This window comes from Entelurus aequoreus, linkage group LG01, assembly GCF_033978785.1.
Source record: "Entelurus aequoreus isolate RoL-2023_Sb linkage group LG01, RoL_Eaeq_v1.1, whole genome shotgun sequence".
NCBI classification, from domain to species: Eukaryota; Metazoa; Chordata; class Actinopteri; order Syngnathiformes; family Syngnathidae; genus Entelurus; species Entelurus aequoreus.
Window position 1 is genome coordinate 95,612,315 of NC_084731.1, and position 27,101 is coordinate 95,639,415.

The window sequence follows — 27,101 nt, forward strand, 5'->3', positions numbered from 1 at the left end:
AATCTATTCTCTGATGTACAGGGAGCCAATGTAAGGATTTAAGAATTGGTGTAATGTGCTCACATTTTTTGGTCTTTGTTAGAACTCTAGCAGCAGCGTTCTGAACAAGCTGTAGCTGCCTGACAGTTTTTTTGGGAAGACCTGCAAGGAGACCATTACAATAGTCTAGCCTACTGGTAATAAAGGCATGTACAAGTTTTTCTAAGTCTTGAGCTGACATGAGCCCTCTAAGTCTTTTTACATTTTTGAGGTGATAGTAGGCCGATTTTGTTACTGATTTGATGTGACTGTCGAAATGTAAATCAGAATCTAAAATAACCCCAAGATTTCTGGCTTTATTTGAGGTTTTCAGGGACAGTGATTGAAGGTGTTGGATGACTTTAAACCTTTCTTTTTTAGCACCAAAAACAATTATCTCCGTTTTATCTTCATTTAGTTGTAGGAAATTTTGGCACATCCAGTGTTTGACTTGCTCAATGTACTGGCACAGAAGATCTATGGGGCGATAGTCATTTGGTGATAGCGCTACATAGATTTGGGTGTCATCGGCATAGCAATGATGGTCAATGTTATTATTTTGCATGATTTGTCCTAGTGGGAGCATATAGATGTTAAATAAAGTCGGCCCCAAGATTGAACCTTGGGGGACTCCACACGTTACGTTGGTTGGTTCTGATACAAAGTCACCAATGGAAACAAAATAGTTCCTATCTTGTAGATATGACTTGAACCAGCTTAAAACTGTGCCTGAGATCCCCACCCAGTTTTCCAACCTGTCCAAAAGTATTGAGTGGTCGACAGTGTCAAATGCAGCACTGAGGTCCAAAAGCATTAATACTGAAGTTTTGCCAGAGTCTGTGTTTAGACGGATGTCATTTATAACTTTAAGAAGGGCCGTCTCTGTGCTATGAAGAGGTCGAAATCCTGACTGGAAGTTGTTGTGGCAGCCAGTAGAAGCCAAGAAGTGATTTAGTTGTTGGAGGACAACTTTCTCAATTATTTTACTTATGAATGGTAGATTTGAAATTGGTCTGTAGTTGTTGATAACAGAGGCATCTAGGCTCTGCTTTTTTAGAAGAGGTTTAATGACTGCAGTTTTGAAAGCCTTCGGGAAATTGCCCGATTTAATAGAATTATTAACTATTTGCAAGATGTCTGTTGATAGGCAGTCAAAAACATTCTTAAAGAAGTTGGTAGGTAAAACATCAAGGCAGCAGGTGGATGACTTTAGAGCTGTCACCGTTTCCACTAGAGTTTTAGAGTCTATGGCATTAAAGCTTGCCATCATTGCTGTGTTACTTTTGCCTAAATGGGGTGGTGATCCAACTTTTTTACTTGAGATATTGATGGTGCGTCTGATGCCTTCAATTTTATCAGTATAAAAGAATGCAAAGTCATTGCATTTCTGCGTGGAATGGAGTTCGGCTGGTATTTGTGTTGGGGGTTTAGTCAGTCTGTCAACGATTGTGAATAGGGTTTTGGCCTTATTTGTGTTGCTGTTTATGATATTGGAGAAGAATGTTTCTCTAGCACTTTTTAAGACTAAATTGTAGGCCTGGAGGCTCTCTTTATAGATGTCATGGTGAATATGAAGTTTTGTATTCCGCCAGATTCGTTATAAGAAGAAAAAAAGTTTTTTTGTGTGTTTGTAATTAATTACTCTTCATTATTTACTTCAAGTTATTACAGTATGTCTTTACATACATAGTTTTTGTTTTACTTTGTGAGAAAAAGACTGCTTTTAATTAATTAATAAATTTTTGGAATTATTTGTTCGTAATTGTTTTTTAATCTTAGTTATTTTCTTCAAGTTATTACAGTATGTCTCTATATATATTTATTTATTTATTATTATTTTTTTTCAAATTAATTTTGGCCGAAGCTGGCGCATTTCAATTTCTTACACACACTTGTTATTACATATGTTGGCCACATGGGGAGCTCTTAAATGTTTTACACAGACTTGTTATTTCATATGTTGACCAGAGGGGGGAGCACTTTTAAAACCGACACAGAGCCAATTTCAAAAATCCCTCCTTTTTGGGACCAGCCTAATTTTGATAGATTTCACCACCAGGGGTGCAAATGAGATCTCTATTTTTTGTTTTTTGTAATGTGCTTAAGGCCGATGACAAAACGAGTCACGGACCACAGATGGCCCCTGTGCCGCACTTTGGGCAACCCAGCTGTAGATGCTAACTGTTAATGGCCACTATAGTCTTAGTACCGTAGTGTATTTGTTCATCCTATGGTCACATATGGGACGCGGGTTGTCTTACGTCAGCACCGGAAGTCGTAAAATCAGCTGTTCACCTGGCGTGTTTTTGGGGAGGATGAATAGGGAAGTCCTTCTTTATCTTGTTTTATCTTATATTGCTGCCTTTGCACCTGTCAATGTTTACGTTTGTATGCCCATTAAATCAACCAAAAAATCCTGACTTTGGAGCAATGTTCACAGACTCTAGCATTAGATGCAATGGTTTTTCCGTATCGGTGCCATGATTTTGGTCCTAACTTGTTCACCGGTCCTCTTATGGAAGGTACTTTTCCTTGTTGATGTCTCAAGAAGGGTACAAATACAAGGACACGCACGCACGTCGCATAGTTGTTTAAGTCACGCCTCCCTGGTCCTCCTTCACAAAGGCGTGTCTGTTACCCTGGTGCAAACATGTCGCAGTCTCCATAGTGACACCCTTCAGTGCGACTCTGGCAGACAACCTGCTGCTGTTTGATGACTGACACATTTAAATAAGCTTCATGTTGTCGGAGGCCATGAACCGATGGAAAGTATGAGAAGGATATTACATGTTTAAGTATTGATGTGCAAATATTATCGGGCACTGCATGGTGTGACGCAATGCAGTCCCGCATCACTTTATTCTAAAAACACTGTCTGGGACTCGTTTCCAGTCAGGAAGGTGATTGTGAAGAGTGCATGGAGTGGGATTGATCTCATGCCAGCTGCACCACATTCCACTGTGTGCACTACACCACCAGAAGCCCCACAACTCAACGGTTCACGATAATGTAGGGTTGTATGGTATAGCATGCAACTATGCAAGGCGAAAATAAATGAAATGAAAAAATAAAATAAAATAAAATAAAATAAAATAAAATAAATTTAAAAAAAAAAAATAATAAAATAAAATAAAATAAAATAAAATAAAATGTATGTATTTATTTATTTATTTATTTATTTATTAATAAATAAAATTAAAATAAAATACAATAATAAATAGATAAATAAATAAACAAATAAATAAATACATTAAATAAATAAATAAATAAATAAATAAATAAATAAATAAATAAAATAAAATGTATTTATTTATTTATTATGGTATAGCATGCAACTATGCAAGGCGAAAATAAATCAAATGAAAAAATAAAATAAAATAAAATGTATTTATTTATTTATTTATTTATTTATTTATTTATTCATTAATAAATAAAATTAAAATAAAATAATAAATAGATAAATAAATAAATAAATAAATAAATAAATAAATAAATAAATAAATAAATAAATACAATAAATAAATAAAATAAAATAAATAAAATAAATAAAATAAATAAAATAAATAAAATAAATAAAATAAATAAAAGAAAATGTATTTATTTATTTATTATGGTATAGCATGCAACTATGCAAGGCGAAAATACATAAAATGAAAAAATAAAATAAAATGAAATAAAATAAAATAAAATAAAATAAATAAAATAAAATACAATTTATTTATTTATTTATTAATAAAAAAATAAAAAAAATAAAAAAATAAAAAAATAAATAAATAAATAAATAAATAAATAAAATAAAATAAAATAAAATAAAATAAAATAAAATAAAATAAAATAAAATAAAATAACATTTATTTATTTATTTATTTATTATGGTATAGCATGCAACTATGCAAGGCGAAAACCGTTTATCAACAACACCCAGAAACGCCGTCGGCTTCGCTGGGCCTGAGCTCATCTAAGATGGACTGATACAAAGTGGAATAGTGTTCTGTGGTCTGACGAGTCCACATTTCAAATTGTTTTTTGGAATCTGTGGACGTGGTGTCCTCCGGACCAAAGAGGAAAAGAACCATCCGGATTGTTATAGGTGCAAAGTTGAAAAGCCAGCATCTGTGATGGTATGGGGGTGTATTAGTGCCCAAGACATGGGTAACTTACACATCTGTGAAGGCGCCATTAGTGCTGAAAGGTACATACAGGTTTTGGAGCAACATATGTTGCCATCCAAGCAACGCTACCATGGACGCCCCTGCTTATTTCAGCAAGACAATGCCAAGCCACGTGTTATATCGACGTGGCTTCATAGTAAAAGAGTGCGGGTACTAGACTGGCCTGCCTGTAGTCCAGACCTGTCTCCCATTGAAAATGTGTGAAGCCTAAAATAGCACAAGGGAGACCCCCGGACTGTTGAACAACTTAAGCTGCACATCAAGCAAGAATGGGAAAGAATTCCACCTGAGAAGCTTCAAAAATGTGTCTCCTCAGTTCCCAATCGTTTACTGAGTGTTGTTAAAAGGAAAGGCCATGTAACACAGTGGTGAACATGCCCTTTCCCAACTACTTTGGCACGAAATGCGAAGTTAATTATTATTTGCAAAAAAAAATAAAGTTTATGAGTTTGAACATCAAATATCTTGTCTTTGTAGTGCATTCAAGTGAATATGGGTTGAAAAAGATTTTCAAATCATTGTATTCCGTTTATATTTACATCTAACACAATTTCCCAACTCATATGGAAACGGGGGTTGTAATAAAGCTTATGTTTTAGCTGCCATTTTATTTGTGAGCGATTCAGATGTCGCCGATTCTAATGCAGTTTCATGAAGCTGTTGATGCGATGAGAGTTGTTCTCTCTGCTGCAGCTCCACGATGGTGAAGACAGAAGGAGTGCAGACAGGAAAATTAGACAGACGGGTTCTCAGAGAGGCAAGGATGCAGTTACTGTCTCGCTCTGGGCACCAAGCAGCCCGGAGCCGCTTTCTTGGCCTTATATAGTGTGTTTGGACACTACTTGGCAGTCAGAAGAGGAGCCTGAGCCAGAAGCACAAGGAGCGCATCCTGGTCCAGTCGGACGCTGCACACTGAGCTCTGTACCTCTCTGGCACACGTCCGGGATTACTGCTGGTGTTTTGAGCAAAGGCAGGAGCTGTGGCTAGGGAGGAGGGCAAAGGGATATGCATTTGGTGCTCGCTCTCTCGCCCCCGTCCTCGCCTGAGGGGGTGAGGTCGGTGGGCGTTGTGCAAGCAGTGGAAATGCAGAGGTAGAAAACCAGACAGAGCGGGAAAGACAGAGTAAGAGTTACTCCAGTGTCCAGGTAAGCGTTCTTAGAGTCCTTATGGGTGGGGATGGGGGTTGCATGATTGAATGCATAGTTTTGCTCGAGGTTTGAAGTGTGCTTGTGGTGTTTCCTGTTCTTTTGATGTTGAACTGAATCTGAATAAGAAAGCTATGGTCAACCCAACTGCTGTTCAAAGCTCGGCAACATCCTGACAACCGTCATCCTTGGAGCTGCATAGTTTAGTCCCTGTTTCCCCTCTCCCTCAGTCCTGAGAACACTGATGTTGGCAATTACTCGCCTTTGACCTTTCGGCCAGCACTAGGGTAGCAGTCAAACATGAGCGGTCCAGAGGTCACGAGGCTTGTGTGCCCTGCCTCTCACTTAGCGGGCCAGACAACGAAAAGGAATGCAGTTTTTTTTCCGCACCGACACTTGGTAGCGCAGAGCCACAGTTCTACATTTGCTGAAGGACCTCTAGAGAAAACTCGCCACCTTTTCTCACCTTGCCCGTAGTAAGAGAGTCATGTCTCCCTTGTGCATTGTAATGTGAAGACATATGCTCATAGAACAGCTGTTTGTCTTCTCTTATAGACCCGGGTTCCCCTCAGGGAAGGTTACATGTTCAGCCATTAGAGAACATCCCCAAGAGAAATGTGGAAGAATGGCTTCAAATCATGTACTCGCGCTAAATGTTCCAACAAGCCCAGCTTCCTAAAGGTCGCGGTGAGGATTGTGTTTATCGTGAAAGCATTCCACGACAAATAAGTGGTTAACAGGCTCTGCCAGAAACCGATTTGTTTATGGAGTTGGGCTGCAAGGAATCCTTACGTTCAAATCCTTGTTTGACTGAGCTTTTAGTGGTCTATTGAGGGCCATGTATTGTACAACATCATCCCGGGTCTAATAAAAGCCTACTGAAATGATTTTTTTTTATTTAAACGGGAATAGCAGATCCCTTCTATGTGTCATACTTGATCATTTCGCGATTTTGCCATATTTTTGCTGAAAGGATTTAGTAGAGAACATCGACGATAAAGTTCGCAACTTTTGCTCGCTGATAAAAAAGCCTTGCCTGTACCGGAAGTAGCGTGACGTCACAGGAGCTAGTATTCCTCACAATTTTCCTTTGTTTACAATGGAGCGAGAGAGATTCGGAGCGACAAAGCGACGATTACCCCATTAATTTGAACGAGGATGAAAGATTCGTGGATGAGGAACGTTAGAGTGAAGAACTAGAGGCACTGCAGGACGTATCTTTTTTCGCTCCGACCGTAACTTAGGTACAAGCTGGCTCATTGGATTCCACACTCTCTCCTTTTTCTATTGTGGATCACGGATTTGTATTTCAAACCACCTCGGATACTATATCCTCTTGAAAATGAGAGTCGAGCACGCGAAATGGACATTCACAGTGACTTTTATCTCCACGACAATACATCGGTGACACACTTAGCTACTGAGCTAACGTGATAGCATCGTTCTCAAATGCAGATAGAAAGAAAATACATAAATCCCTGACTGGAAGGATAGACAGAAGATCAACAATACTATTAAACCGTGTACATGTAACTACACGGTTAATAATTTTTAGCCTGGTAAAGCTTAACAATGCTGTTGCTAACGACGCTAAGGCTAACTTAGCAACCGGACCTCACAGAGCTGTGATAAAAACATTAGCGCTCCACCTACTACCTGCTCCTCAACAGCCGTGCTCACCTGCGTTCCAGCGATCGACGGCGCGACGAAGGACTTCATCCGCGGGTTTGGCGGCTAGCATCGGCTAGGCGTCTGCTATCAAAGTAAGTAGTCCTTGTTGTGTTGCTACAGCCAGCCGCTAATACACCGATCCCACCTACAACGTTCTTCTTTGCAGCCTCCATTGTTCATTAAACAAATTGCAAAAGATTCACCAACACAGATGTCCAGAATACTGTGGAATTATGAATACTTCCCTTGCCCTCGTGACGTCACATGCATACGTCAGCATAATAAAACGTTTTTAACCGGAAGTGTGGCGGGAAATTTAAAATGTCACTTTATAAGTTAACCCGGCCGTATTGGCATGTGTTGCAATGTTAAGATTTCATCATTGATATATAAACTATCAGACTGCGTGGTCGGTAGTAGTGGCTTTCAGTAGGCCTTTAAGTATGTTTCCCACAAGTGGGACCCTAAAGTCTCGAACATCAGCACAGCTTTGGTTGGAAAAAAATGCTCTGAATGTTGGATCTTTCCCACTATTGACAGCCTGATTAAATGACTCGGCGTTTATGACATACAATCACAGCAAGGAACCCCACTGCGGCCGTTCCGATTGGAAGGTTTCCTGTCTGTGTCCAAAGCCAACCACAATTGCACATCTGATCTTCATCAATTCCTCATTCAAAGGTCTATTTTGAAGCAGCGTAAGTGATTGGCCCACTCGTCTCTGGCTGTGGCCTGACCGTGATCCAATAGCTACTTTCCCACTCATCCGTGGTCCTCAGGCTCTTGCGCGTCTGCATTACGAAGTTCCCTGTGGACCACAAAGCCATCACACAACTGTGGCGGTTGGGATGTGAACTCTAGTCTGTAGAATGGTTTCAATAAGAAGGCAAGCCATCACAGTCCGATGCACCATATTGTAGAAAACACATACAATTAGCAATGGGTGATATAGCCTAAAATCTATATCCAGTGTTTCCCACACATTCATTTATTTATGGCGGCCCGCCACGAAAGAATTAAGGCCGCGACAAAAAAATGTTTTTTTTTTTTTAAATTTTTTAATTTTTAATTTTTTTTGTTCTGTTCAGCTTCTCAGGCAAATCATATAGTTGATGTAGATGCCCATATCGGCTGTTCAGATTTACTTTACAAAAGAGAAGTGTAGGATCAAGATATTTGGAGCTCTTTGTTCAGTGGATCAGATGTTTGATGAAGCTTTGTGTCTATCTACCACCACTACTGTTTTCTGTTTATTTGTTACTGACTGTGGCAGGACACCTCTGCCCCTGTTTCACTTTATGTTGCTGGTAAATAATATGGTTGTAGTAGTAGGCTAAAGTTAAATTATTTAGTATGCACTAATTAAAGGGGCAGAGCTTTAAGAGACATTTTAGCTTTTATATTTTTATAAGATATATTTTTTGTAAGAACCACAATTAATAAATATACTTCAGTGAATAACTTATTGTTCAAATCTGTATATAAATATGTACATAAAGTGTTGTAATTATATTGTAAAATGGATGGATGGATGGACGTTTAAAACAAAACTGTTATTATCAATTAGTAAGTATAAATTTTTTGAGCCTTTTTAGAGAAAATCATATCATTGTAGTACATTATGCAAATTACTCGATGATGTTGTGGTGACCACGCCCATAGCCACGCCCATAGCCACGCCCCCACCGCCACAGGTATCTTGGCAGTTTATGGGAAACACTGATATCACATTATATATAGCAGCCTCCTGTGATAATAATGTACAAAAGTACTTCACAATATATTATTTGGCATATAAATGCTACCTATAATGAGGTTACAAAGGCTTCTTATTTGGCTGCGGATGCATGCAGTTACGTATTGACATTTCTGGCTGTATTATTTTCTCAAAACTATTAAGAATCTACTTGGTTCCTTTCATTTTCTCAAAAACCTAGAGTGTGCCTTGTAACTTGATGCGCCTTATATATGCTTATTCTGGTTGTGGTACATAGTGTAATGCCAGTCACACATAACAGATACGTGTGAACTGCAGGTTGACGCGTGTTCAATAAATGATGCTAACAAGTAAGCAAGAACCATCAGAACTTTATTGTTTCATTGAGAATATAGAACATTACGCATGTAAATGTTTTAGTACAACTTTGGTAAGCTGCAAAGCTGCACCGCTTGATGGATTCTTCAGCATTACGGCTGCCGTAGTCAGACGTACCGTGCTTCAACATACGGGTATTATTATGGTGTGTGGACAAACACCCCAAAATAGCACCTATTAGGAGAAATATTATTTGGCGTTTTGTTTTGTCCTATTATGCAAAACCAACTTTTCTTACCTATTGGTGCCTGCTGATGTTTATTTGGGATCTGCATATGTCCCAAAAATATGTGCTTGTCTGTGTTGTCGTCAATAAGCTTGTTTTTTTTTCTCTATCCTCTTGTTGGAAATTCATCCTCCACTGTTGCCAGTTGTAATATAAAGTAGCGTACATAATATCTGGTTACTTTGTGTTGTAACATTGTTGTATTGACACTTTTGTTAAAATGTATAAAGCACTTATTCTTCTGTTGTTTGGATACTTTACATTAGTTTTGGGCAATACCACACAGTTCAGATCGATTCGATACCAAGCAGTTCCAGGGGCAGTATTGATCATACCAATTACTGATACTTAACATTTTCAATGTTGAATGATTATATTTCTAATTTATAATCAGACAAAATCACAGAATAGTGGTCTAAAGATATCAATTAAATAATACATTTATTTCCTTATTAACTTTTATTACATACACTATTTTATATATACACTAAAATGTAATTTCAGTTCTTATGTGTCTTGTACATCTTAAAGAATGGACAATAATAAAGCATCTTGAATCTTGATCTTGAATCTTGATTTTGGGAAAAATAAAGTCAATAGTGCAAAATAACTAAACATAAGCAAAAACTACTATTGGCTCTGATTTAAATATTTAGCTTTTTTCTCTTTGAGTCCCCCTGTGTCCATATTATTTCTCTAGTTTCAACAAAAATAGCAATAAAGGATTATGTGATAATAAAAAAATATTGATTTAATCACTGTAGTATCGACCATATACTGGTACCATAATAAGTATTGTTTTTGTCAATATTTGTATCAATCTACCCGCTAGGTTAACATTCAAGAGCCCTTGCTTAGCGGTTAGCATATCCTCCTACGGTGTGTAGTTTAGCAATTTTAGCTATTCCTCGGCCTCCAGTGATAATAATAATTGTAGGCCACAGTTTATTTGCTGCCTTGTGAAGGGACGTTAGCGTTTAGCAAGAACGCTACATTTGCAGGATAGAGCTAGAATGTGCCATCAACATGCATTACCACGATATAACAATGGTATTAAAAGCTCGATCTCCAACCAATCTTTATCGACTTCATTGACTTGGCCTATATCAGGGGTTCTTAAACTTCTTGACTTCGGGGCCCAACTTTTCCACTCAAATATTAACACTGAATTAGTTATCTTACTCTTGGTTTAGACTTAGACTTAGACTGAGACAAACTTTAATGACCCACAAGGGAAATTGTTCCATACAGTAGCTCAGTTACAAAGGATGGAAAGTGGAGGGTGGAAAGGATAATGCAGGTATAAAGTAGACTAAAAATGTTACTGTCAGGTTCAAACACTGATGACATCTATTAAACAAGACAAGAGGCAAATAATTAAAACAGAGACAGAATTCAATTTGAACTCAATATATTGAGGAGAGTCGCCGTCAACCTGTAACCTCTTACCAGGCCCGGCCCTAGCCAATCTGGCGCCCTAGGCAAGATTTTAGGTGGCGCCCCCCCACATCGGCAGTGAAGTGTATATACTCACAAGAAACCGATTCTTTGACCTTTTTTTTTACTTAAAGAAAGCAAATTAACAATCAGAATAGTTAACAAGATAAAAAAAAATATGGATAAATAAATGAATACAAAAAATAAAAAATGAATATATGAAATACTATATTTTTTACATACATAAACACAAAATAAAACGTGTCAACAAGTTGCATAAAATAAATTAAAAATACAATATAAATAAGGCACTGCACAAAACAAGATATATCAAACCAGTATGACTTTAACAACTATATTACAAAAAAATGGGATCTTACAGGGTTCTCTATTTGTGCTTTTTAATATTGCATTAACTAGAATGACTTACAAATTACTGTACACCAGGGAGTACTGTAATTACCTAACGTTACATTATTATTTTCCATAACAATTTAGCCCCCTCCACAATATTAACCCGACGTTAAAACAGAACTAGCTATTTATTGATTAGCAATTGCCGAATCATGTAACATTAGCTTAATGCTAAAAAGCCAGGTTACTATCACATTCTGTAACAGACAAATAATTTCATGTAGGCTAACGTTACCTACCTGCTACCTCTGTCTTTTTCTCGTTTCTCCTCTTCTTTTCTCTTTTTTCTTCCCTGGGCACCTGACAGTTTTGGCCGTTTTGACATCTTGTGTTGATTTTTTTATGTGGTGACGTCCAAAAAGAGTCATGATACGGGAAGGGAGGGGGCGCACCGTGCCGGGGGAGATGGGGCGTAATGTTGTAACAAATAATATTTCTATTAAATAGGCTTTACTTTGCATTTTAATTAACGTGGGATTATTTTATGTATTTAGAAATAATAGTACCAACCTTTTTTTTGTTTTTTTTGTTTTTTCCTCTAACATTTGTGGCACTGGCGTGGCGCCCCCTGATGGACGGCGCCCTTAGCATTTGCCTATACGGCCTATGCCACGGGCCGGCCCTGCCTCTTACAGTGTCTCAGCACCCTCTGCCCAAAGATTGCACTCCTCCTTCTTTATTTGACTTTCTCCCCCCACCTGACCACAGCTGCTTCCAGAGGGTAGTGGGTCGTAAACAGCGTTGCCTTTGGTTACCGAACAGTTCAAAAGAAGAGGTCGTAAAATAGTTCAGAAAGAGTTCCATAAAAAAGTTCAAAAAGAGTTTGTGAAATACTTCAAAAAGAGTTCGTCTGGAAATTGGGTAGATCCTGTCATCTCTTTGCTTTGAAGTCACAGTTGAGTTTTACGAGCATTCTTCCTCTTGGTAGGCTTCAAAGACAGCGCCTGTCCTTTTGCCTGGAAGTCATTTCAACACAAAGTTTTTTGTGATAACTTACAAACAATTATACTAACAGTAAGGTAGTAGCAATATAAAATATAACATATATGTAATATTTTCATATTATATATACAGTATATGATATTTTTATATAATATACTATACAATATATAACAATTACCATGTACACTATTACAGTATATGTAACAGCTTCAGCACAAAATAGAGAGTAGATCCATCAGAAAATAGACATTATAAACAAAGAGAGGTAGCTAACATAAAATTAACATTTTAATCATTTTCAATAACTATATCCAACCTACCTACAGTTTAACAGGATAAACCTTGTCAAATGATATGAAAGCATGTGTGTGGAGGTCTTGCACCTCCGGGTTCTTCGGACCACCAAGAACGGACATGACAGGCTCGACGGTTTTGTGATTTGGTTTGTTTTGCAATGAACTTATCGCTCTGCTTTTCAACAATCGCCTCCCGTGACGGTCTCGTTCCAGGGGCAGTATTGATCATACCAATGCTGATACTTAAAATTTAAAAAACTGTTAAATGATTACATTTCTAATTTAAAATCAGAGAAAATCGCAGAATAGTGGTCTAAAAATATCAATTAAATAATAAGTTTATTAACTTTTATTACATACACTGTTTTGGGAAAAATAAAGTCAATAGGGCAAAATAACTAAACATAAGCAAAAACTACAATTGGCTCTGATTTAAATATTTAGCTTTTTGCTCTTCACCATCAACAACTCCAACTTCTCCAACCTCTTCCTTCCCGGCTGCTGCCCTTTTATAGAGTGACAGGTGATCAGATAAACGCGCCCGGGTGGGCCATCTACGCACCTGTCGCCGATCTCGGAGCCGGTCCCCGGCACACCCCGACTCGCTGCAGGCCCGCAGGCCACGCCCCCTCACAATGTGTTAATCACAAAGAGTATTATCAAGGCTTAGGTCAGGCTAATTACAAACATAAATGCTAATCAAATAAACTGCAAAAGAATACTGCAAAAACTGAAATCTAATTAAGATTAAATATCTCAAATAAGGGTGACATTTGCTTATTTTCTGTCTGATTATATAAGTCTTCTCACTAAGCAGATTTTATGTTAGTGTTTTACTTGTTTTAAGGGTTTTGGTCCTAAATGATCTCAGTAAGATATTACAGCTTGTTGCTGATATTTTATGACGTATATTGAGTAAAACATGCTTGAAACTAGAATATCAACTGTTGCAAAGCTGTGTCATCAACACTCACAAGTATAAAACTACTTTTTGAAAGTAATAATTTCTTATTTCAAGCATGAAAAAAAAAGTATCATGATGCCGAGCGCATATCATTATGTCAAGATAATGGCACTAGGGCTGCAACAACTAATCGATTAAAATCGATTATTAAAATGGTTGCCGATTAATTTAGTCATCGATTCGTTGGATCTATGCTATGCGCATGCGCAGAGTTTTTTTAAAAATGTTTTTAATAAACCTTTATTTATAAACTGCAACATTTACAAACAGCTGAGAAACAATCAAAATAAGTATGGTGCCAGTATGCTGGTTTTTTTTTTCCAATAAAATACTGGATAGGATAGAAATTTAGTTCGTCTCTTTTATCCGATTATTAATCGATTAATCGAAGTAATAATCGACAGATTAATCGAGTATCAAATTAATCGTTAGTTGCAGCCCTAAACGGCACTAGCATTTACTTCATTTAAGAATATTTTTCAACATATTGAGCAAAAAGGTCTCATTTGTTTTTCTACCAAGAAAAGTGCACTTGTTATTAATGAGATTATACTTATTTTAAGGTATTTTTGGGTTCATTGAGGTTAGCTCATTTTACTTGTTTTGGAAAGTCTCGACAAGCCCAATTTTCTTGTTTTATTGGCAGATAATTTTGCTTAGTTCAAATAAAATACCCCTAATTTTTAAATATTTTTTTCTTGTTTTTGAACACTGACTTTTTGCAGTGTGCTGCCCTTTTATAGAGTGACAGGTGATCAGATAAACGTGCCCGGGTGGGCCATCTACGCACCTGTCGCCGATCTCGGAGCCGGCCCCCGGCACACCCCGCCTCGCTGCAGGCCCGCAGGCCACGCCCCCTCACAATGTGTTAATCACAAAGAGTATTATCAAGGCTTAAGTCAGGCTAATTACAAACATAAATGCTAATCAAATAAACTGCAAAAGAACACTGCAAAAACTGAAATTTAATTTAGATGAAATATCTCAAATAAAGGTGATATTTGCTTTTTTTCTGTCTGATAAGATAAGTCTTCTCACTAAGCAGATTTTATGTTAGAGTGTTTTACTTGTTTTAAGGGTTTTGGTCCTAAATGATCTCAGTAAGATATTACAGCTTGTTGCTGAGATTTGATGACCTATATTGAGTAAAACATGCTTGAAACTAGAATATCAACTGTTGCAAAGCTGTGTCATCAACACTCACAAGTATAAAACTACTTTTTGAAAGTAATCATTTCTTATTTCAAGCATGAAAAAAAAAATCATGATGCTGAGCGCATATCATTATGTCAAGATAATGGCACTAGGGCTGCAACAACTAATCGATTAAATCGATTAAAATCAATTCTTAAAATGGTTGTCGATTAATTTAGTCATCGATTCGTTGGATCTATGATATGCGCATGCGCCAAGTTTTTTTTTTTTTTTTAGTAATTTTTTTTTTTTTAAATAAACCTTTATTTATAAACTGCAACATTTACAAACAGCTGAGAAACAATCAAAATAAGTATGGTGCCAGTATGCTGTTTTTTTTCTTCAATAAAATACTGGATAGGATAGAAATGTAGTTTGTCTCTTTTATCCGATTATTAATCGATTAATCGAAGCAATGATCGACAGATTAATCGATTATCAAATTAATCGTTAGTTGCAGCCCTAAATGGCACTAGCGTTTACTTCATTTAAGAATATTTTTCAACATGTTGAGCAAAAAGGTCTCATTTGTTTTTCTACCAAGAAAAGTGCACTTGTTATTAGTGAGATTATACTTATTTTAAGGTATTTTTGGGTTCATTGAGGTTAGCTCATTTTACTTGTTTTGGAAAGTCTTGGCAAGCCAAATTTTCTTGTTCTATTGGCAGATAATTTTGCTTAGTTCAAATAAAATACCCCTAATTTTTAAATATTTTTTTCTTGTTTTTGAACACTGACTTTTTGCAGTGTGCTGCCCTTTTATAGAGTGACAGGTGATCAGATAAACGCGCCCAGGTGGGCCATCTACGCACCTGTCGCCGATCTCGGAGCCGGCCCCCGGCACACCCCGCCTCGCTGCAGGCCCGCAGGCCACGCCCGCTCACAATGTGTTAATCACAAAGAGTATTATCAAGGCTTAAGTTAGGCTAATTACAAACATAAATGCTAATCAAATAAACTGCAAAAGAACACTGCAAAAACTGAAATCTAATTAAGATTAAATATCTCAAATAAGGGTGACATTTGCTTATTTTCTGTCTGATTATATAAGTCTTCTCACTAAGCAGATTTTATGTTAGAGTGTTTTACTTGTTTTAAGGGTTTTGGTCCTAAATGATCTCAGTAAGATATTACAGCTTGTTGCTGAGATTTGATGACGTATATTGAGTAAAACATGCTTGAAACTAGAATATCAACTGTTGCAAAGCTGTGTCATCAACACTCACAAGTATAAAACTACTTTTTGAAAGTAATCATTTCTTATTTCAAGCATGAAAAAAAAAATCATGATGCCGAGCGCATATCATTATGTCAAGATAATGGCACTAGGGCTGCAACAACTAATCGATTAAAATCGATTATTAAAATGGTTGCCGATTAATTTAGTCATCGATTCGTTGGATCTGTGCTATGCGCATGCGCAGAGTTTTTTTTTATTTATTTTTTTAATAAACCTTTATTTATAAACGGCAACATTTACAAACAGCTGAGAAACAATCAAAATAAGTATGGTGCCAGTATGCTGTTTTTTTTTCAATAAAATACTGGATAGGATAGAAATTTAGGTTGTCTCTTTTATCCGAGTATTAATCGATTAATCGAAGTAATAATCGACAGATTAATCGATTATCAAATTAATCGTTAGTTGCAGCCCTAAATGGCACTAGCGTTTACTTCATTTAAGAATATTTTTCAACATATTGAGCAAAAAGGTCTCATTTGTTTTTCAACCAAGAAAAGTGCACTTGTTATTAATGAGATTATACTTATTTTAAGGTATTTTTGGGTTCATTGAGGTTAGCTCATTTTACTTGTTTTGGAAAGTCTCGACAAACCGAATTTTCTTGTTTTATTGGCAGATAATTTTGCTTAGTTCAAATAAAATACCCCTCATTTTTGTATTTTTTTTTCTTGTTTTTCAACACTGACTTTTTGCTGTGTGATTTATGAGATGTCTGCACTGTTCTTTGAAGTCCAGCCATGGTCAACCCTCGCCACTTGACTTGGACGCCAAGCCCACCTGGGTGCATCAGTGACACACGTAGTCCTTGCTTTGGCTGCTCTTCTACTATCCCCTTGGTTTAACACCTCGCTGAAGGTTCAACAGAATGTGCGGCAAAACCCAAACCTCGGCTAAAAACGTCAAACCAGAGAGGAACAAGCTCTCCACTGTCGTGGCGCTGCATGGATTTGTCCTCCCTCCAAGGAAAACAGAGAGGCAGCGATGTTTAAATCCCTGCAAAGAGGCTTTGTGAGCTTCAGTCCTTATTTGGCCACCACTTAGAGAGCGTGGAATTCACTTTCTCAGGCAAGCTGCCATGGTTTGTGGCAGTGGCTCCTGTGGGGGTTGGAGGATTGTTTAGGGGACTGGGACTGTGGTCTCGCTTCAAATGGCAGCTCCACATTTCTGAGATCATATATGTTTCCTCCATCGGTTGAGTCGGGAGAAGATGAACTTGGGTTGAAAGTTGAAGGACAACTGTACTGGAAGGGAGTAGAGAAAAGATGGGTGGGTCTAAGTCGGGGGTCAGCAACCCGCGGCTCTTTAGTGATGGCTCCCTGGACCATTTTAAAAAAAGGATTGAAAATGGAAAAAGATGGGGGAAAAATACATATTTTTTTGTTTTAGTATGTTTTTTTCCCACGTGAGCCAGACGGGTAAAACCATGGCATAATAACATAAAAATACAATTACGACAACTTCAGATTGTTCTCTATGTTTTACCAAAATAAAAATAGAACAAGCCCATTGTAAAAATGTACATATCACAAATAATCCTCTTGACAAAACACTTAAAGGCCTACTGAAATGATTTTTTAAAATTTAAACGGGGATAGCAGATCCATTCTATGTGTCGTACTTGATCATTTCGCGATATTGCCATATTTTTGCTGAAAGGATTTAGTAGAGAACATCGACAATAAAGTTCGCAGCTTTTGCTCGCTGATTAAAAAAAAGCCTCGGCTGTACCGGAAGTAGCGTGACGTCGCAGGTTGAAAGGCTCCTCACATTTCCCCGTTGTTTACACCAGCAGCGAGAGTGATTTGGACCGAGAAAGCGACGATTACCCCATTAATTTGAGCGAGGATGAAATATTTGTGGATGAGGAACGTGAGAGTGAAGGACTAGAGTGCAGTGCAGGACGTATCTGTTTTCGCTCTGACCGTAACTTAGGTACAAGCTGGCTCATTGGATTCCACACTTTCTCCTTTTTCTATTGTGGATCACGGATTTGTATTTTAAACCACCTCGGATACTATATCCTCTTGAAAATGAGAGTCGAGAACGCGAAATGGACATTCACAGTGACTTTTATCTCCACGACAATACATCGGCGAAGCACTTTAGCTACGGAGCTAACGTGATAGCATCGTGCTTAAATGCAGATAGAAACAAAAGAAATAAGCCCCTGACTGGAAGGATAGGCAGAAAATCAACAATACTACTATCAGGAGACACCGAACCAAACACTGGACCTGTAACCACACGGTTAATGCTGTGCCGCCTGTCGAAGCCTAGCAATGCTGTTGCTAACGGCGCCATTGAAGCTAATTTAGCTACGGGACCTCGTCAGAGCTATGATAAAAACATTTGCGCTCCACCTACGCCAGCCCTCATCTGCTCATCAACACCCGTGCTCACCTGCGTTCCAGCGATCGACGGCGCGACGAAGGACTTCACCCGATCATCGATGCGGTCGGCGGCTAGCGTCGGATAGCACGTCTGCTATCCAACTCAAAGTCCTCCTGGTTGTGTTGCTGCAGCCGGCCGCTAATACACCGATCCCACCTACAGCTTTCTTCTTTGCAGTCTCCATTGTTCATTAAACAAATTGCAAAAGATTCACCAACAAAGATGTCCAGAATACTGTGGAATTTTGCGTTGAAAACAGAGCTTTTTGTATTGGATTAAATGCCGTCCGAATACTTCCGTTTCAACCATCGACGTCACGCGCATACGTCATCATACATAGACGTTTTCAACCGGAAGTTTAGCGGGAAATTTAAAATTGCACTTTATAAGTTAACCCGGCCGTATTGGCATGTGTTGCAATGTTAAGATTTCATCTTTGATATATAAACTATCAGACTGCGTGGTCGGTAGTAGTGGCTTTCAGCAGGCCTTTCAAGTTAGTTGAAAATTCTGGAAAAAAAAATCGGTGCTGTTTCAAAAGCACCACTAAGAACACGACGATGAACTTAGTCTTATCCTCAGTGTATCTACAGAGTAATTACACTTTAAGTCACAGCCCATGTAGGACTGAACAAAAAACAAAATTAGACATAAATAAAAACTCTTCTAGGTATCAACTGCCTCATTTGCCATTTCTACAAATTAATAAAAGCTGTGCGAAAATTTCAACAAAGCAAAAATAAAAACTTAAAAAACTGACAGTATTGCAGTAAAACACAAACTCTTCGCTTTCTTTAAATTTGCACAGAAGATTAGGGCTGGGAATCTTTGGGTGTCCCACGATTCGATTCAGAATCGATTCTTGGGGTCACGATTCGATTCAGAATCGATTTTTTTTTTCAATTCAACACGATTCTCGATTCAAAAACGATTTTTTTTTTTGGATTTTTTTTTAATTTTTAATTTTTAATTTTTTTTTTGAATGAAAACAATACACAACAATACCATAATAATGCAATACAATTTCAAAACAAATCCCGACCCAGCAACATTCAGAATAGCAATAAACAGAGCAATTGAGAGCAATTGAGGACACACAAACATGACACGGAACAATCTAAAAGTAGTTAGACAAAAATGAATATTATCAACAACAGTATCAATATTAGTAAACATTTCAACATAGCAGTGATTAAAAATCCCTCATTGATATTATCATTACAAACATTAATAAAAAAATAAAATCAAAAAAATGAACAATAGTGTCACAGTGGCTTACACTTGCATCGCATCTCATAAACTAAATGTCTAATGATAATGTCAATGAGGGATTTTTAATCACTGCTATGTTGAAATTGTAACTAATATTGATACTGTTGTTGATAATATTCATTTTTGTTTCACTACTTTTGGTTTGTTCTGTGTCGTGTTTGTGTCTCCTCTCAATTGCTCTGTTTATTGCAGTTCTGAGTGTTGCTTGGTCGGGTTTGGTTTGGGAATTGGATTGCATTGTTATGGTATTGCTGTGTATTGCTTTGTTGGATTGATTAATTCAAAAAATAAATAAATAAATAGAATTTAAAAAAAGTATTTAAAAAAAAATCCCCCCCCAAAAAATCGATTTTTTAAAAATGAGAATCGATTCTGAATCGCACAACGTGAGAATCGCGATTCGAATTCGAATCGATTTTTTCCCACACCCCTAGAAGACAATAATTTTCACAGAACTGTATCAATGTGAAGTCTCTCATGCAGCATTTTACAAACGTTTGTAAGTGGGGTTAAACATTGTTTATTTTACTCCTGTTGGTTTTATGTTGGGTCACTTCCTCGCAACAAACTATTTGCTTGCCTAACAGAATTCATATTGCGACATCAAGTGGACACATTTAGAACAGCAGTTTCTTTCATTTAAAAATGCAGCTCAATTTTACACTTTGCAAACTCATCTCGCAGACCGGAACCGGCCCGCATGATCGACATCCCTGTCTAATGGGATGAATACAAGATTACTAAGCAAAACCAAGGGAGCACTGTACACAAAATTGTGATTGTACTGTGCAATTGTACACTGCAGCTACAACAATGGAATTGTGTGTTACTGTGAAGGTTCACCTCATGAAAAGTGTAAGTCGGTGGTCAGCCGCCCATGGCTTTAGATCTTTAGCGCTGCCCTAGTGGCTCCCTGAACCTCTTTCAGAAATGTGTGAAAATGGAAAAAGATTAAGAAAAAAAAAAATTTTTTGTAGGAGGACAAACACGACACAAACCTTCCCAATAGTTAGAAAACCCACTGTTTAATATATTTGTCGTTTTGTCCCACTAATTTTGTCGGTTCTTGAACTCACCATAGTGTGTGGACTGCGACGCAACAGTTTGTTTACATGTAAAATCGTCCACTCCTTCTTTGTTTTATTTTGTCCACCAAATGTCTTATGCTGTGCGTGAATGCACAAAGGTGCACTTTGTTGATGTTATTGACTTGTTGGAGTGCTAATCAGGCATATTTGGTCAGTGCATGACTGCAACCTAATCAATGCTAACATGCTATTTAGGCTAGCTGTATGGACATATTCATACTTGCCAACCTTGAGACCTCCGATACCGGGAGGTGGGGGGCGTGTTCGGGGGTGGGGCGGTGGGCGTGGTTGGGGGTGTGGTTAAGAGGGGAATATATTTAAACTAGAATTTCCCAACTCAAGTATTTCATATATATATATATATATATATATATATATATATATATATATATATATATATATATATATATATATATATATATATATATATATATATATATATATATATATATATATATATACAGGTATATATATATATATATATATATATATATATGTCTTAATAAGATTATCCAAAAAAATAGTGCTCCATACCGTGGTAGACCGTAATATGTATGTGTGGGAAAAAAATCACAAGACTATTTCATCTCTACAGGCCTGTTTCATGAGGGGTTTCCTCAACCCTCAGAAATCTCCTGAGGATTGAGGAAACCCCTCATGAAACAGGCCTGTAGAGATGAAATAGTCTTGTGTTTTTTTCCCACACATACATATATATATATATATATATATATATATATATATATATATATATATATATATATATATATATATATATATATATATATATATATATATATATATATATATATATATATATACATATGTATATTTATGTATATTTATATATATATATATATATATATATATATATATATATATATATATATATATATATATATATATATATATATAAAATAATACTTGACTTTCAGTGAATTCTAGCTATATATATATATATATATATATATATATATATATATATATATATATATATATATATATATATGTATATATATATATATATATATATATATATATATATATATATATATATATATATATATATATATATATATATATATATATATATATATATATATATATATATATATATATATATATATATATATATATATATATATATATATATATTTATTTATTTTATTATACATATAAATAAAATAAATACTTGAATTTCAGTGTTCTGGAGGCTATCCAGTAGATGGCAGTATTGTCCTGTTTAAGAGTGTCACAACATTGCTGTTTACGGCAGACGAACTGCTTTACGGTAGACTAAACGTGACTGCTGTTGTTGTGTGTTGTTACCGCGCTGGGAGGACGTTAATGAAACTGCCTAACAATAAACCCACATAAGAAACCAGGAACTCGCCCTCGATCATTCTACAGTTATGATGTCATTGGGCAGGCAAGCTGTTTATATTGTGGGAAAGCGGACGTGAGAACAGGCTGTCCCCACTCAGGTCCGCATTGAGCTGGAGGGGGCGTGGCCTCCAGCTCCGGCTGAATACCGGGGGATTGTCGGGAGAACATTTCTGCCGGGAGGTTATCGGGAGAGGCGCTGAATACCGGGAGTCTCCCGGTAAAAACGGGAGGGTTGGCAATTATGTACATATTGCATCATTATGCCTCGTTTGTAGGTATATTTGAGCTCATTTAATTTCCTTTACTTATGTCCTCTGTGTATTTAGTTTATTTTTTGCATGTCTCATGACACATTATCTGTATGTAATATTGGCTGCATTTCAGATAGTTGTTTGTGTGTCATGTTGTTCCAGACCACAGCGAACATTACCTAGCTTGCCAAAGATTGTAATAAATCTATTAAAAGAAGACAACCTTTGGCTATTAAAAGCCAGTAATTTCTAGGAGTTATCTCAGCTTTTTTGAGTAGCCTCTGATTTACTAATGGTTTCTAATGTTGTAAAAATGTGTAGAATAAATATAAAATGTCAACATTTCTGTCAATTAAGATTTGCTTCAGCCTGCGACACACAGTCATTTTGATAGTAGGCTATTGTAGCTAATATAGACACTTAAGTCATGTGTTGCCTTCATAATAAGACTTATATACGATTGTTCATTTATTGCGGCTCCAGACAGATTCGTTTTTTTGTATTTTTGGTCCAATATGGCTCTTTCAACGTTTTTGGTTGCCGACCTCTGGTCTAAGTCAATCCCAGATGAGACATTTGACCTATGCCCTTGCCCTCGCTCCCTAAACAATGCTATAGGTCATTGGCTTCCCTCATGATGTGATGCGATTATAAGCTTTCTGTTTGAACTGCCTGTTTCGGACTCAACCTTGTCTCTGTTTTAAATCGATCAATCAATCAATTAAAGTGTATTTATATAGCCCAAAATCACAAGTGTCTCAAAGGGCTGCATAAGCCACAACGACATCCTCAGCTCAGATGCCACATCAGGGCAAAAAAAACCTCAACCCAATGGGAGGACAATTAGAAACCTTGGAGGGGACCGCAGATGTGCAATATGTACATACAGCTAGCCTAAATAGCATGTTAGCATCAATTAGCTTGCAGTCATGGATTGACCAAATAAGCCTGATAAGCACTACAGCTAATCAATAAAATCAACAAAGATCGCCTTTTTTGCATTCACGCACAGCATACAACGTTTGGTGGACAAAATGAGACAAAGAAGGAGTGGCATAAAAAATATGTATTTATTTGGCAGCATCGGAGAAAGTTGTACATGTAAACAAACTACGCTGAGTTCAAGGATCGCTGAAATTAGTAGGACAAAACTGCGCTCGCCAAATACTCTCATCGGTGAGAGTATTTTTTTAAAAAGAAGAAGAAAGTCACATTTTCGTCGAAAAACTAAAATAAGAAAAATGTAATTTTAAAAAAGTCACAAATAAAAGCAAGTAAACCGTGACAAAACCTTATCAAAAGTGACACAAAAAAGAAATGGTAGTGTGGGAACAATACAAAAATGAATAACAATAATAAAACAGGAATAAAACTACAAAAAAGATCAGACTTTTTTTTTTTTTTTCCTTTTTCTTCCCCTTTTTCTTTCCTTTCTTCCCCTCCCTTTCCCGAGGGAAAAAAAAACACACAAAAAAAACAGTGGGATTTCTAACAGTTAGGAAGGTTTGTGTCATGTTTGTCCGCCTACAGAAAATATATTAAAACAAAAATATATTTTCTTCTTCTTCATCGATTCGCTTGTAGTCATGGACTGACCAAATAGGCCTGACAAGCACTCCATTCAATCAATACAAATAACAAAGCTCACATTTGTGCATTCACGCACAGCATAAAATGTTTGGTGGACAAAATGAGACAAAGGAGTAGCATAAAACACGTCTTTCTGTGGCAGCATCGGAGAAAGTTGTACATGCAAACAAGCTACGATGAGTTCAAGGATCGCCGAAATCAGTAGGACAAAACTGCGCTCGCCAAATACTCTCATCAGTGAGAGTATTTTTTAAAAAAGAAGAAAGTCACATTTTCGTAAAAAAAATAAAAATAAGAAAAATGTACTTTAAAAAAAGTCACAAATGCTGGATATCAATAAAAAAAAAAGAATAAAAAAAAGTCACAAATAAAAGCAAGTAAACCGTGACAAAACTTTATCAAAAGTGACACAAAAAAGACATGGAACAATACAACAATTAATAACAATAATAAAAAAGGAATAAAACTACAAAAAAGATCAGACTTTTTTTCTTTTCCTTTTTCTTTCCCTTCTTCTTTCCTTTCTTTCCCCTTAAAAACACAAAAAAACAGTGGGATTTCTAACAATTAGGAAGGTTTGTGTCATGTTTGTCCTCCTACAGAAAATATATTAAAACAAAAATATATTTTCTTTTTCTTCATCGATTAGCTTGTAGTTATGGATTGACCAAATATGCCTAATAAGCACTCCAGCTAATCAATAAAATCAACAAAGCTCGCCTTTTTTGCATTCACGCACAGCATACAACGTTTGGTGGACAAAATGAGACAAAGGAGTGGCATAAAAAATACATATTTATTTGGCAGCATCGGAGAAAGTTGTACATGCAAACAAACCACGATGAGTTCAAGGATCGCTGAAACTAGTAGGACAAAACTGCGCTCGCCAAATACTCTCATCAGTGAGAGTATTTTTAAAAAAAGAAGAAGAAAGTCACATTTTCGTAAAAAAACAAAATTAAGAAAAATTTAATTTAAAAAAAGTCACAAATAAAAGCAAGTAAACCGTGACTGAACCTTATCAAAAGTGACACAAAAAAGAAATGGTAGTGTGGGAACAATACAAAAATTAATAACAATAATAAAACAGAAATAAAACTACAAAAAAGATCAGACTTTTTTTTTCTTTTTTCCTTTTTCTTTCCCTTCTTCTTTCCTTTCTTTCCCCTTTCCTTTCTTCCCCTACCTTTCCCGAGGAAAAAACCCACAAAAAAACCAGTGGGATTTCTAACAATTAGGAAGGTTTGTGTCATGTTTGTCCTCCTACAGAAAATACATTAAAACAAAAATATATTTTCTTCTTCTTCATCGAGTAGATAGATAGATAGATAGATAGATAGATAGATAGATAGATAGATAGATAGATAGATAGATAGATAGATAGATAGATAGATAGATAGATAGATAGATAGATAGATAGATAGATAGATAGATAGATAGATAGATAGATAGTACTTTATTGATTCCTTCAGGAGAGTTCCCTCAGGAAAATTTAAATTCCAGCAGCAGTGTACAGAATTGTAAAAAGTAAAAAGTAAATAATGGGGGTATAAATGGAAACAAAATAGAAAAATATTACAATAGAATAAAAATAAAAAGCAACAATGAGAATTAGCTTGTAGTCATGGATTGACCAAATAGGCCTGATAAGCACTCCATTCAATCAATACAATCAACAAAGCTCACATTTGTGCATTCACGCACAGCATAAAATGTTTGGTGGACAAAATGAGACAAAGAAAAAGTGGCATAAAACACGTCTTTCTGTGGCAGCATCTGAGAAAGTTGTACATGCAAACAAACTACGATGAGTTCAAGGATCGCCGAAATCAGTAGGACAAAACTGCGCTCGCCAAATACTCTCATCATTGAGAGTATTTTTAAACAAAGAAGAAAGTCACATTTTCGTACAAAAAAAAACAAAAAAACAACAATTTAATTTAAAAAAATTCACAAGTGCTGGATGTCAATAAAAATAAAATGGAAAAAAAAAGAAAAAAAAAAGCAAGTAAACCGTGACAAAACCTTATCAAAAGTGACACAAACAAGAAATGGTAGTGTGGGAACAATACCAAAATTAATAACAATAATAAAAAAAGGAATAAAACCACAAAAAAGATCAAACTTTTTTTTGTTTTTTTTTCCTTTTTCATTCCCTTCTTCTTTCCCCTTTCCTTTCTTCCCCTCCCTTTCCCGAGGGAAAAAAACACAAAAAACCAGTGACATTTCTAACAATTAGGAAGGTTTGTGTCATGTTTGTCCTCCTACAGAAAATACATTAAAACTAAAATATATTTTCTTCTTCGTCTTTTTCCATTTTCATACATCTCTGAAAGAGGTCCAGGGAGCCACTAGGGCGGCGCTAAAGAGCCGCGGGTTGCTGACCCCCGGGTTAGACAAACAAACTCAATGGTGAGACACAGGTGGAGACTGTCAAAGTAAGCAAAACCCCAGTGAAGCTTGTATAAGTCAGCTCCCCACTATAGTCGCCATATAAGGATGTAGCTGGGATAGACGCAGTAAGGAATGTTAATAACTGTGAAAGTCTGTCATCAGGTCTCTCTCGAGTCTCTTTACCATCATCTCCGACGCATTTTGACCTTTGGATCAGTCCTGGCGGGACTTACAGACAAGTCATATGCTACGGCCCGACTCCAAATAAAATGTGATGCAGCTACTGGGCGTCGATGTATGAATGTCAGTCGCCGCCGCGGGAAGCGAAACAAAGAGCACATTTTAGCATGGAAGCAATATGGCGACTTTTGTGTTGGATAATTTGTTATTTCGTCAGTGATCTTTCCATTTTCAAGCCCTCACGTTGCGTGTCAACATGAGCTGCGTCCTACGGCTCCGGCTCCTGTATGTTGATATGTCCGGTAATACACTGCAAAAACTGAAATCTAAGTAAGATGAAATATCTCAAATAAGGGTGATATTTGCTTATTTTCTGTCTGAGAAGATAATTCTTCTCACTAAGCAGATTTTATGTTAGAGTGTTTTACTTGTTTTAAGGGTTTTGGTCCTAAATGATCTCAGTAAGATATTACAGCTTGTTGCTGAGATTTTATGACCTATATTGAGTAAAACATGCTTGAAACTAGAATATCAACTGTTGTGTCATTAACACTCACAAGTAAAAAAAATACTTTTTTAAAGTAATAATTTCTTATTTCAAGCATGAAAAAAAAAAATCATGACTTGGTATGTACTTTGTTGTTTTATTTTCAATGAAACAATAGAAAACAGGTACTCATATAGTAGTACAGTTGGCACAGTACAGTAAACTGACAGTTAATATTTAAACAT

At 36.5% G+C, this 27,101-nt stretch overlaps 1 protein-coding gene across 5 annotated transcripts in view; it reads left to right on the plus strand.

Moving 5' to 3' along the window:
- Positions 1 to 27,101, plus strand: part of tns1a (tensin 1a) — a 223,821-nt gene that overhangs the window by 93,853 nt on the left and 102,867 nt on the right. Inside the window, exon 1 of one of the 5 annotated variants that reach the window (XM_062062349.1) lies at positions 4,540 to 5,335. The exons of the other annotated variants lie outside the window; for them this stretch is intronic. The gene's annotated coding sequence lies outside the window, so the exon portion shown is untranslated. Of the gene's footprint in view, positions 1 to 4,539; positions 5,336 to 27,101 lie in introns of those variants that run through there. 5 annotated transcript variants of the gene reach the window in all.